The sequence below is a fragment of the Centruroides sculpturatus genome, unplaced genomic scaffold (genome assembly GCF_000671375.1).
Source record: "Centruroides sculpturatus isolate CEXI.00-Female unplaced genomic scaffold, Cexi_2.0 scaffold655, whole genome shotgun sequence".
NCBI classification, from domain to species: Eukaryota; Metazoa; Arthropoda; class Arachnida; order Scorpiones; family Buthidae; genus Centruroides; species Centruroides sculpturatus.
In genome coordinates, this window is record NW_019385008.1 from 408,704 (window position 1) to 420,390 (window position 11,687).

At 28.9% G+C, this 11,687-nt stretch overlaps 1 protein-coding gene across 1 annotated transcript in view; it reads right to left on the reverse strand.

Annotated features, from left to right (window-relative positions):
* Positions 1-11,687, reverse strand: part of LOC111633331 (zinc finger protein 813-like) — a 42,112-nt gene that overhangs the window by 18,140 nt on the left and 12,285 nt on the right. The gene's annotated exons all lie outside the window — the stretch shown is intronic.

Genomic DNA, 11,687 nt, shown 5'->3' on the forward strand with positions numbered 1-11,687 from the left:
ACTTGTTTGTTTTTTTTTTCATAACAATACTAGCTGTTACCCAGGGCTTCGCTCGCGCGGATTTTGCAAGCAAACCCCATTTATATTCAGTATTTCAACAACCATAGTAATTGTTATATAACACCTACCGCTGAGAATAATGAGAATTGCCGAGAAACAAACGATCTATTTTCAATTTGATAAATTTTCCGGAACGTTTACAATCGTTATATAACTGAACCAATATGCAATAACAAATTCGAATTTAAAACGGTTCGAACATTTTTTAAATCGAAATAGATAAAAATATTTATAACAATGTCTGAAATGTTATCAATTTAATACACCTAACTAATCAATTAAACAAAACGTAGTTGAAAACAAAAAGTCGCATCTAAAATAGTACAGTGGAAGCCGTTTTTCCGGTTAAGCCTTAATTTTCTGTCTCTCCCCCTCGCAGGAAAATTTTGAAAAATCCCTTCTCAGTGTGGGTTTTCATGACGTACCCTAACTGTGTACCAAATTTCACCTCTTTAGGTTCAGCGGTTTGCTCTGTACGATGATGAATCAGTCATTTAGTGAGTCAGTGAGTCAGTCAGTCAGGACAAGTGATTTTATATATTTAGATTACTTGTCCTGATTGACTGACCAAAATTTATTAAATTTTTATATATAAATTAAAATTTCTTTTTATGCTATTAAAATAAAATTATTACATTTAAAATCTCAAATATTTTTCTCTTTCAAATCGATTTACGTAAAAATAAAAATTTCGTGTATTTTAAATTTTTATCTTCTATAAATCCGGGTAGCGCCATATACATAACCTACTCATAAATAAAAGACAATTGAAACTGCCATAAAAAATGCACTGTTCATATACAACATTTTGCAGAATAAGTGGCAAGAACTGAACTCAATTTACTAATTCCGACTTATTATTGGATTTAGTGAATTTATTGCAAATTTAATTTAAAAATTTTATGTTTACGATAGGAAGAAAGTTTCTTCACAGAAATTTTAAACGACAATTTAAAAGTGGCTAACATGACCCACTTTTTCTGTAAAGAAGCTTCAGAAAATGACATATGTTAATGAAAAATAACTAATATTAAATTTATTATAACCTGTCTGAACTTTCATTTATTCTAAGGTACAATTCTCAACAGCAATACCTTAACAAAACATAAAACTTTTTAAATAAGCTACATTAACCGAAGTAAAACGAATAATATATAGTATATAATTCCCAAATATTACATTACAGTTTACTTTTTTTGACATATTAATATACTATAACATAAATATACAAAATTTAGAATTATTTATGAAATTATCACACAAACCCACTAGTTACGTTCGCATTATATAAAAAATTATATATATTTTTTAATTTAACTTTTTTTAAAATACCAAATTATTGTAACTTATTGTACTCTGGATTTATTGAAATATGCATTTATCCGATTAGAATTTTTATTGCACATAATCTTAAGTTCTATCCAATTAAATTATAAAAAGAACTTACAGATATCAATATATCAAGCAAGACATATTCCAGAGGAATTATGTTAACTATCACATTACCTAGCACATGCAATATTAACTAGCACATTGTGTACTACTGCCACATATTTATCAATTCTCACCTCTGGAATAGAGTAGTATTTACTTTGAATAGAAACTGTTGTTTATACCAATATAAACAAAATAATGTATCCAGAACATACAAATAACCTTTAAATTAATGTAAAGGATAATAACACATTGCAGTAATTCACACAAAAAGTCAGCTTTATTTTCTATAAATTAGCATTTTCAATTATAAAAAATCTTAATTTTTATAGCAAAAATAACTGCAGGACAATACTTACTTTTAAAGAGCTTTGGGTAATATGGTTCAGTATATGTAATCAGCAAAAAACTTAACTTCAATTGAAGTAACATGTCGAATATCCTTCTATATAGAAATAAATCAAAACTATAAGAAATAGTTTAATTATTTTTAAAATATAAAATAAATATTAATGCATTACGATATTTTTATGGTGTGATTCTGTAAATTCAACGAAGAAATAATTCACAATGTTTACAGAAATGCTCGGATATAAAAAAAAATTAAAGTTTTCTCACTCTGTAATCAGTTTCAAAATGACACTGTATAAGATTAAACTGTTAAAATTATTGTAAATAACCGTAAAATGTTCGTGAAACAGATATTACATTAATTCAACGTTAACGATGAATTTTTTGCATATAATACTCTGTAGACATATATCGTGTATTGTGTACAAATGATATAATATACTAACGAACACGTTCGAAGAATAATATCAATAGCATGCGGTATAATAGTAAAACAATTCCAGATTATTAAAAATTTTTGGAGGATGTGAAGTTATCATGTTCCGAATTAATAAATACAGTAGAGCGTCGATTACCCGAAAGAATTTCAGTCGGCAAATTTAAATTTTCGCTAGTTCTGTGGCGCTGCAATCTTTGGCTATATGTTGGCCTACTCAACTATTTTACGTTTTTGATACAAAATTAACATCTGAAGTATAATTTTTTATTGTTTTTATATTTTTCGATATATTCATTTTGTTTGTACAAAATAAAAAAATAAGTTTTAACGATACAATAGTCTTCGTTAGGCTTAACATCGACGAAAATTCAATGCAAAGCGACATGCAACGGAAAAAAATTTCAACATGGAAGACGTTATACTATTTTTTCGTACATAATCGGTTATCCGAAATATTAGTTATCCGAACAACCCCAGTCCCCAATTGATTTGGATAATCGACGCTCTACTGTATCTATATAATGTAGTATATGTATGTACAGTGGAATAGTCTGTATACACTGGTTATACCAGTACGTGAAATGATAACTGATTGATTCGAATCGGAGTATGTGGCGAACTTAGGAATTAAGACACAGTCAAAAAAGCTAACTCAAATTATTGAAAATGTTTCGTTTCAATAGGATTTTGTACTGTATTTTCATAAACCTCAGAGAACCTTAATTTATATAATATAATTAATTAATTAACTTCATTCTGTCGAAAAAACTGATCAAAAACTATTTATAAAGTACTGGAAACACGTATCACATAAATAAACATCATATTACGTGGCGGCGAAAATGGGCTAATGATTTCCACACAGCGTGTCAGACCTTGACACTAACTTTCAATCTAATGTAATTTTCTTTAAACAACGTCTTTCGTTTCATTTGTTAATTCTGATTTTTTCAAAAAGGTTAGCTGACGTCTATAACAAATGAATGGACTTTTGATTAAAAAATTTAAAATTCTCAGTTTATGTAAAAATGTAAGCTTATGCAGCAAAATTTTTTAAACGTAATGATCGTAGCGTTGTTCATTTGCGAACACCACCGGAAAAAAAATTGGCATATTTCAATTAGCGTCATGAACACGAACACATCACGAGAGTAATGCATGCGAAAAAAAAAACAAAAGAAATATTCACATATAAAAGACAAATCCAGAAAACAAATAATCCAGATATAAAATATACATGGTTTTCGTACATAAAGGGACTATACGAAAAAATTAATAAACAAATGAAGAAAATAAACATAAAATTAGCACCCAAATACGTAAAACTACGAACTTGAATAACAATAAAAGAAACAAGAGAAAACCTAATGTAAATATAGAAGAAACTAAAAACGTTTTTTTATGAAATCCTATGTACTTGCGAAAATCCAAATACCTATATTGAAGGAACTAAACGGAAATTGAAAATACGAGTAAAATAACAAATAGCAGATATGAAATATCACCGAATGCAATATGTCTTCCATAATCATTGCCTCATAAATAATTGTAATATTAATACTGTATATACAACATCAAAATCTTCTACGAAGAAAGAAACACAAATAATAGAAATTTCAAAGAAAGCCTAGTCAAACTCATCTCAAAAAATTAAATAAATAATAACGTAAGCATTAACATAAATAAAAACTGGTTAAATATATTTTAGTTTAGAATTTTCTTTATTAATATTTTTATCTAAAACACCACCAGAGGACATAAATTCGTTTCAACCTTTGTAACTACTGTATGTATTTATGTTTACTTTGGCCATTGCGAACAATCTAAAACAACGCTTAATAGTTGAAAGTCCAGGCTAAAGCAAACATTAGAAATAATTATAGTTGAGAAAATTCGTCTAGAAATTTGACTAAAAAAAGAATTTTATAGAATATGTGACATAAAACAGAGGATGGCTTTTATAAACTTGATACTAAAACAGGTATTTTAAAACAATTGTATGCAAAATTTGAATTCAGTGTTCGCAAAGAGAGATTTTTAACGAAAGAAGATGGATGTCTCTGCTGTAGAAATATCTTTACATCAAACAGCAATTAAACAATCCCTTGGTACTGGGCAGGGTTTCAGAAAATGTGACTGCAAATCTAAATGTACCACAAATAGGCGTGCTCGTCGCAAAAACCAATCGCTATGTAATTCAAAGTGTCACCAATCTTTAGATTGCACTAATAAGTAAGTACAATTTTATCATATGTTTTGCAAATTCATTTCCCTAATTGTAATAATATTTTAAACCGTTTGATTTTTGTATTAAATTTTTTTTTAATTGATTGATGATTGATTCAATCAACTAATTTGTTGATTGTTTAATTGTATTAACTTGATTCTTTAGATATTGAAAATTAAATAAATAACATTATGTTAATTTAAGCGTACAGAAAGAAACGTTGTTGTTGTTCCAGCAAAGATCTTATTTTCACTTTACCGAGTGCCTAGTAGGTAATTCGCAGATTACCTAGGTAATTTGAGAAATGGAATAATTTTCGCAGCTTTAACAGATCACCCTAGTTAATCTGCAGATTAGCTAGGTAATGTACACATTAACGGATTTCGAGCTTTAGCGGTAACAATAATAATAATAAAGCATAAAAACATCACCCAAAATCAGCCACAAAAAGATTAACCCTTCCACGTAAAGATGGCTGACTTGGCCTGATTGACATCATTAACCTTCACTACAACAAATACAGTCACTGCGAGAGTTTTTCTACAGGAAACAAGAAACATCACAAATACATATAGCAGTAACTCTAGCACACTCACATAACACACCATTAAATTTACACTCACATCATACAGACTTGAAACAACATATATAAAGCATAGACAACATCAAGCAATCGTGGGCTCAAAAGGCACTCCATGGCAGGCATCCTTATGACCTGGCCCAGCAATTTGTTGACAAAACTGCGTCAAACAGCTGGTTAGATCGAGGATGCTTCTTTGGGGAGACAGAAGAATTCATAATTGCCATACAGGATCAGGTACAGAAAAAACATACTCAAAAATACAACACTCACAAATGACACATGCAGAAAATGTCACATCATGCCAGAAACTATACAACACATTACTTCTGGTTGACAGCCTTGGCACTGACAGATTACTTACATAGACACAATCAAGTAGCATATATAATACACCAAGAGCTTGCAAAGAAACACAAATTAGTAGACATTCACGAACCATACTACAAGTATATTCCACGAACAGTATTGGAAAACAACACGCACAAAATGTACTACGACAGAGCCATAATCACAGATAAAACAATTTACCACAACAGACCAGACATCACATTCATTGACAAACACAATAAAATCACATACATTATAGACATAGACATTCCAAACACTCACAATGTACAAAACACGTGCACTAAAAAAATTATCAAGTACACAGAACTCGCCCAGGAAATAAGGCATCTGTGAAGGATGGATAGGGTGCTTATTGTACCTGTTGTTCTCTCCTGTACAGGTGTGATACCACACACACTACACAAAAGCCTGGAAACATTACAATTGAATAGAAATACATACATCACACTACAGAAGGCCACTATATTGAATACATGCCATATTGTTAGGAAATTCCTGAATACAGATACTGAAACTGACACACTTATTTAATTTTAGTTTCATTTTGGTTGCTATGCCTTGACTCTGGTCCGGCATAGTACACAGCCACCAGTGTGAGTCGAGTATAATCCACTCGATATTGTTAATAATTAAAAAATAAAGTTCTTAAAAAAAATTGTTCATTCGAATTCATTAAATTTTTATATGTTTAAATTTGTTTACATAAAGTCTTTTATAAATAATAGTACATATTAATCAACTATATTTTGAACCTCAGGTTTTTATGGTTTCATTAAAAATTTATTTTTAAATTTTTCTGTAAATTTGTATAAAATCATGCCAAAATATTACATAAAATATGGAAGGAGAGGGGGGATCAAAGAAAATATTACGGTTTCTTACACAGCGGTGAGTGGGACTAGAATTGCCGAAATCGCCCTTACGTAATTTAAGGACGGCTCCTTATCCTGGATCCCTTAGAGTAGTAGGCTCAAGATTTAATCTTTTGGATTTTACGTATTAAAGGCACGTGACACTAAAAGTGCATTCTTATATAGTGGTAGCTCTTTGTATCTGCCATTAAATAAGTGTGTCACTGATTGTTTATACATATCTAGAATCAACAGTTAAAAAACTAAATCTAGCAACGAGTTGCATAATTTTCTCGGCTGTTACGAGTATAATTTAGAAAATAACTTTTGTATTATTAAAGCAAAAAATGAGTTTTTTTAAAAATATAAAATAGTTGTGCAATTGTGTAAAAGACAAAAAAAAACGAAAATATTTTTTAAAAAATTAAATGTTGTCTGCAAAGACTTTAAATATTTAAAATAAAGAGATTTGTGTGTGATGCCATGTTTTATTAAAATTTTCTATTAAAAGGTTTTTATATTTTTAATTAGTATAAAATGGCATAAAGCTTAATCCTTTAAATCGAACCCGAGAAAACTCGGGCTAGCTCCATAGAGTTTCATAAAACGCGGTCGTTTGGGCCCTCCAAAAAAATTTTATTTTTTTGTAGAAATTTTGGATGTTTTTTAAGTCTCCAAATTTTTTCAAAAATTTTTCTTGAGCGAAAAAATTTTATCGCGATTTTAATCTACCTTTAACGATTTCTCAGCAATCTCGGTTACCCAGCCATAGTAGACACAGCTGCTAGAAAAAGTATAATGAAAGTTGTTCAAACACAGGCGCTTCTTCCTCTTTGTACGCCATATCAGATTCCGGACGTCGGCGACACCTGGCGTAGATTAGTAAGTAGTTAGAAATGCGCCAAGGTGTTTCTAGGGAAAGTTACATCCAGAGTGGTTTCCCGTTGCCTTCGCTAGGGCTCGATGTTACGCGAGGGAAAATGCCTTCCGGGAGGTCTTGGAAGGGAAAATAGCCGCTATTCAGATGTTACAAACATGGAGAAAACTGGAAAACTCCATGTGGCCAGCCTGTCCAAGCGCAACACGAACCTGCAACCGAACCCCCAGTGTTTAGTGACAGAACCACTTGGCCACTGGTGGGCCTCACAGGCACTAAGTACAAACTTTTCCTACTGGTAGCTAAAAATAATACTGCTGTAGAATTTTAAACGTTGTCTATAAACATATTTTTTTTAACTAAATATTTTTCCATTTATACAAGCAAAAAGTTATTTCTGTATTATATTTAATTAAAGATCTATTGTTTTTACATTCAAGAAAAGAAAATCGCAATGCATTTGTATACACTATATATATATATATATATATATACACACACACAAATATATATATTGTCACAAAAAGTTTTTGTGACGAAACGGCGCATCGAACGGCAGGCACGTGTTACCTGACAAGTTATTTTTCTGCGAAAAATTCGCTGACTTTGGAAACATTATTAATGTATATATAATTTTTATGGAAGTTAAATAATAAATGATTTTTAGAAGGTCCACTGCTTGTTTAAACGCAATATTTGCTTTTTGTCTAGATTCGACCAATCCTGTTGCGACACGAGTCGGCAATGACGTTTTACCGTATTATACAAGTTTCTTTTAGCGTGATTATACGAATACGGTCACAGTTTTTTGCCATTATATACGAATCCGTATTATGTGAACACGTTTTACTGGGGTATCTACTGTACTTATTTACAATTAAAACTGTAAATAAGTAATTTTGAAGTCAGTGAAATTATTGAAAATCCCTGAAAACTATATTGTAGTTTGTTTGTTCGTTTCAAATCCGCGATCGTGTTTTATTCATTTGGTTTCTGATTTTTAAAAACTAACACCAGTAGCGTTATATCATAAATGAAAAATAGTTTATAATAAGGTTTCTATAAAAATTATAATAAACATTTCAAGATTAATTCATTAATTTATAAATACTGATTTATAAAAACATATTTTCGTATTTTCCAACAAAAACAAATGGACCTTGAGACAAAAACATGTTAACTCAGTTTCTCTCTTAAATATTTACATACGTAAAGCAGATATGGTTTATCGACTCCAAGCTTACAACATTGCATAAACTGCCTACCAACTTCTAATCTAATTAAACGCTTATGACTTGTCCTCAATACAGGGAAAATATAGAACTTTTAGTTATTATTCCTGGAACATGATAAAATGAGTACTCCCAAGATCTTTAAGTTTGACTGAATAATTTACTTTAAATTTAAGAAAATTTTAAAATAATGCAAATGCTTTAGAATTCATCTCCATAAAATCTATTAACATTCTTATAAAAATTTTGTTTAATTTAATTTAGTCATTAGATTTAATTACCTCTTTTACTTGTGATCTCAAGCAAGCCTCATACACTGCAACAGCACCAAATTTGACTAATAATCTTGTGTAATTTATGTAGTAACCCGAACTTGGCAACGGTAACTAACCTAAACTCGTTTATTGAATATTTTTTATCACATCATTCTGTAAACATGTTTGCGTGGCCTCATATCTCATTCGAGTCTAGCTGCTTAACTAACAGTTTTTAATTATTAATTTAAATATTATAACTTATTTTTCCGAATACATAAATAGTCAAGCAAGCTTTCTATTAAAGAAAATCTTCCATAATGTAAAATTCTAGTTGGTACCATCGCATTCTGTTTTAGACATATTTTAGTTATCGTGTTTCATTTATCGAATTTACTTATTTTTAAATGTGTATAAAATATACTGTACACTGTGAAGCTGCATGAGTTTTCAGTGTGATTTATTATGTATGCTTTCATTAAATTTTAATGAAATTGCTGTTTAACAACCTTAATATATAATTTCAAAAGTTAAGATTTGTTTACAATATATTGATTTGTTATGGACGAATATTCAAAGTATTTTTTTATATAAATTTTCGACTACTAGTAGGCCTATATGCAATGTAATGTCAAGACTTTTTAACTAAAAAAACCATGAAATTAGTGGAGACGAATTTTCGGATTTAATTACATTTATTTGTCATAAGTTAAAGGCTATATTATGTTACAATAGTTTCTGTATAATATATCCATACAGCTGTGATTGTGACAACGAAATAAACTGCAGCACCACTTTACATATCTTCATGTTATATTAAATTGGTCGAATACCTATCCTGAGGGGACTGTCAGTTTATATTAAAATATACATCAATCATAAGTGTATTACTTTAAATGTTGGTATGACGCCTTATAGTAACTGATCGTAACATTAATGGATGTATATCAAATTATATTTTAAAATTTTATACTTTTATAAATTAAATAATTGAGAAAATATTTCTTATATATAATTTAAAGAATAAAGTGTTTATTTTATTGGCATAAGTAATTCTCTTTGTCCAGAAGTAAAAATTAATATTTTGTCAATTTAATGTGTAGAGGTAGTTTCTTGCACACCATATTTTTACGTNTATAACTTATTTTTCCGAATACATAAATAGTCAAGCAAGCTTTCTATTAAAGAAAATCTTCCATAATGTAAAATTCTAGTTGGTACCATCGCATTCTGTTTTAGACATATTTTAGTTATCGTGTTTCATTTATCGAATTTACTTATTTTTAAATGTGTATAAAATATACTGTACACTGTGAAGCTGCATGAGTTTTCAGTGTGATTTATTATGTATGCTTTCATTAAATTTTAATGAAATTGCTGTTTAACAACCTTAATATATAATTTCAAAAGTTAAGATTTGTTTACAATATATTGATTTGTTATGGACGAATATTCAAAGTATTTTTTTATATAAATTTTCGACTACTAGTAGGCCTATATGCAATGTAATGTCAAGACTTTTTAACTAAAAAAACCATGAAATTAGTGGAGACGAATTTTCGGATTTAATTACATTTATTTGTCATAAGTTAAAGGCTATATTATGTTACAATAGTTTCTGTATAATATATCCATACAGCTGTGATTGTGACAACGAAATAAACTGCAGCACCACTTTACATATCTTCATGTTATATTAAATTGGTCGAATACCTATCCTGAGGGGACTGTCAGTTTATATTAAAATATACATCAATCATAAGTGTATTACTTTAAATGTTGGTATGACGCCTTATAGTAACTGATCGTAACATTAATGGATGTATATCAAATTATATTTTAAAATTTTATACTTTTATAAATTAAATAATTGAGAAAATATTTCTTATATATAATTTAAAGAATAAAGTGTTTATTTTATTGGCATAAGTAATTCTCTTTGTCCAGAAGTAAAAATTAATATTTTGTCAATTTAATGTGTAGAGGTAGTTTCTTGCACACCATATTTTTACATATTTTAATTCTATATAATATAGATAACTACACCATTTTTATACGAAGTTTTGATTTACAAACATGTTTCCTCATCCGAAATGAACATTACAGGAATATGTTGCACAACTTGTCTGTTGACTGATTTTGACGTCATAGAACGTATTATATCGCTAGAAATTAAGTGAACATTGATCTTCGAAAAATGTATTTAAAGTAATGTTCGTCTAATCGATTGGTTAACCAAACTTTCTTCTTTTAATAGCGAATCAGCGATCATGTATGTCCTTATACAAGCAGTCGTTGTTATTTTGAAATGCTGCATTACGTAATTAATTACTGCAGGATAACATATCCTAAAATTTGTTTTTCTCACAAACATAATAAGATAACACTCTCGTTTTCTAAGTTTGTTCAATGCAAAACAGTATATTGTTTACGCACAAGAGTAAAGTTTCTAGAATATTTTTTATTTGTGTAGTCATTAAAATGAACCAAATCTGTTCTTTGCGTGTAAAAGATTTGAAGTGTTTCAATATTATATGTTGCAGTGAAGATAGCAAATAATAAACTATGTATCATTACCGCTTTATATAAATTAAAATATATTGAACAAATCGTAAATATACTATTGTTACGTGTAGTCACGAAACTTTCTATTAAGTATTTGGTGCATATATAATTAACATTCTGCATAGTAAATAATTTTTGATAGATTGCGATTAATTAATTAACGAAAGATCCAAATTAAATTATATAGTAAATTGATGAATTGGATAATCCAATGCAAATGATCTGTGGAAAAGGATGATTCTGGGAATTGAATTCTGTAGAAATATATTACCAGAGAACGTTATGTATTAATTTTGTTTCTAAATTGATATTAACTTACATAGATTGGATAACTTAATTTTTTCTTATATTCAAATACATGAATTGTTAAACAATTTTTTTTAAAAACAATGGGATATTTCTAACATTTACAAAAGACAAAAAATGTATAGAATTTGTATTAAAATATATTCGAAAATTTTTATAT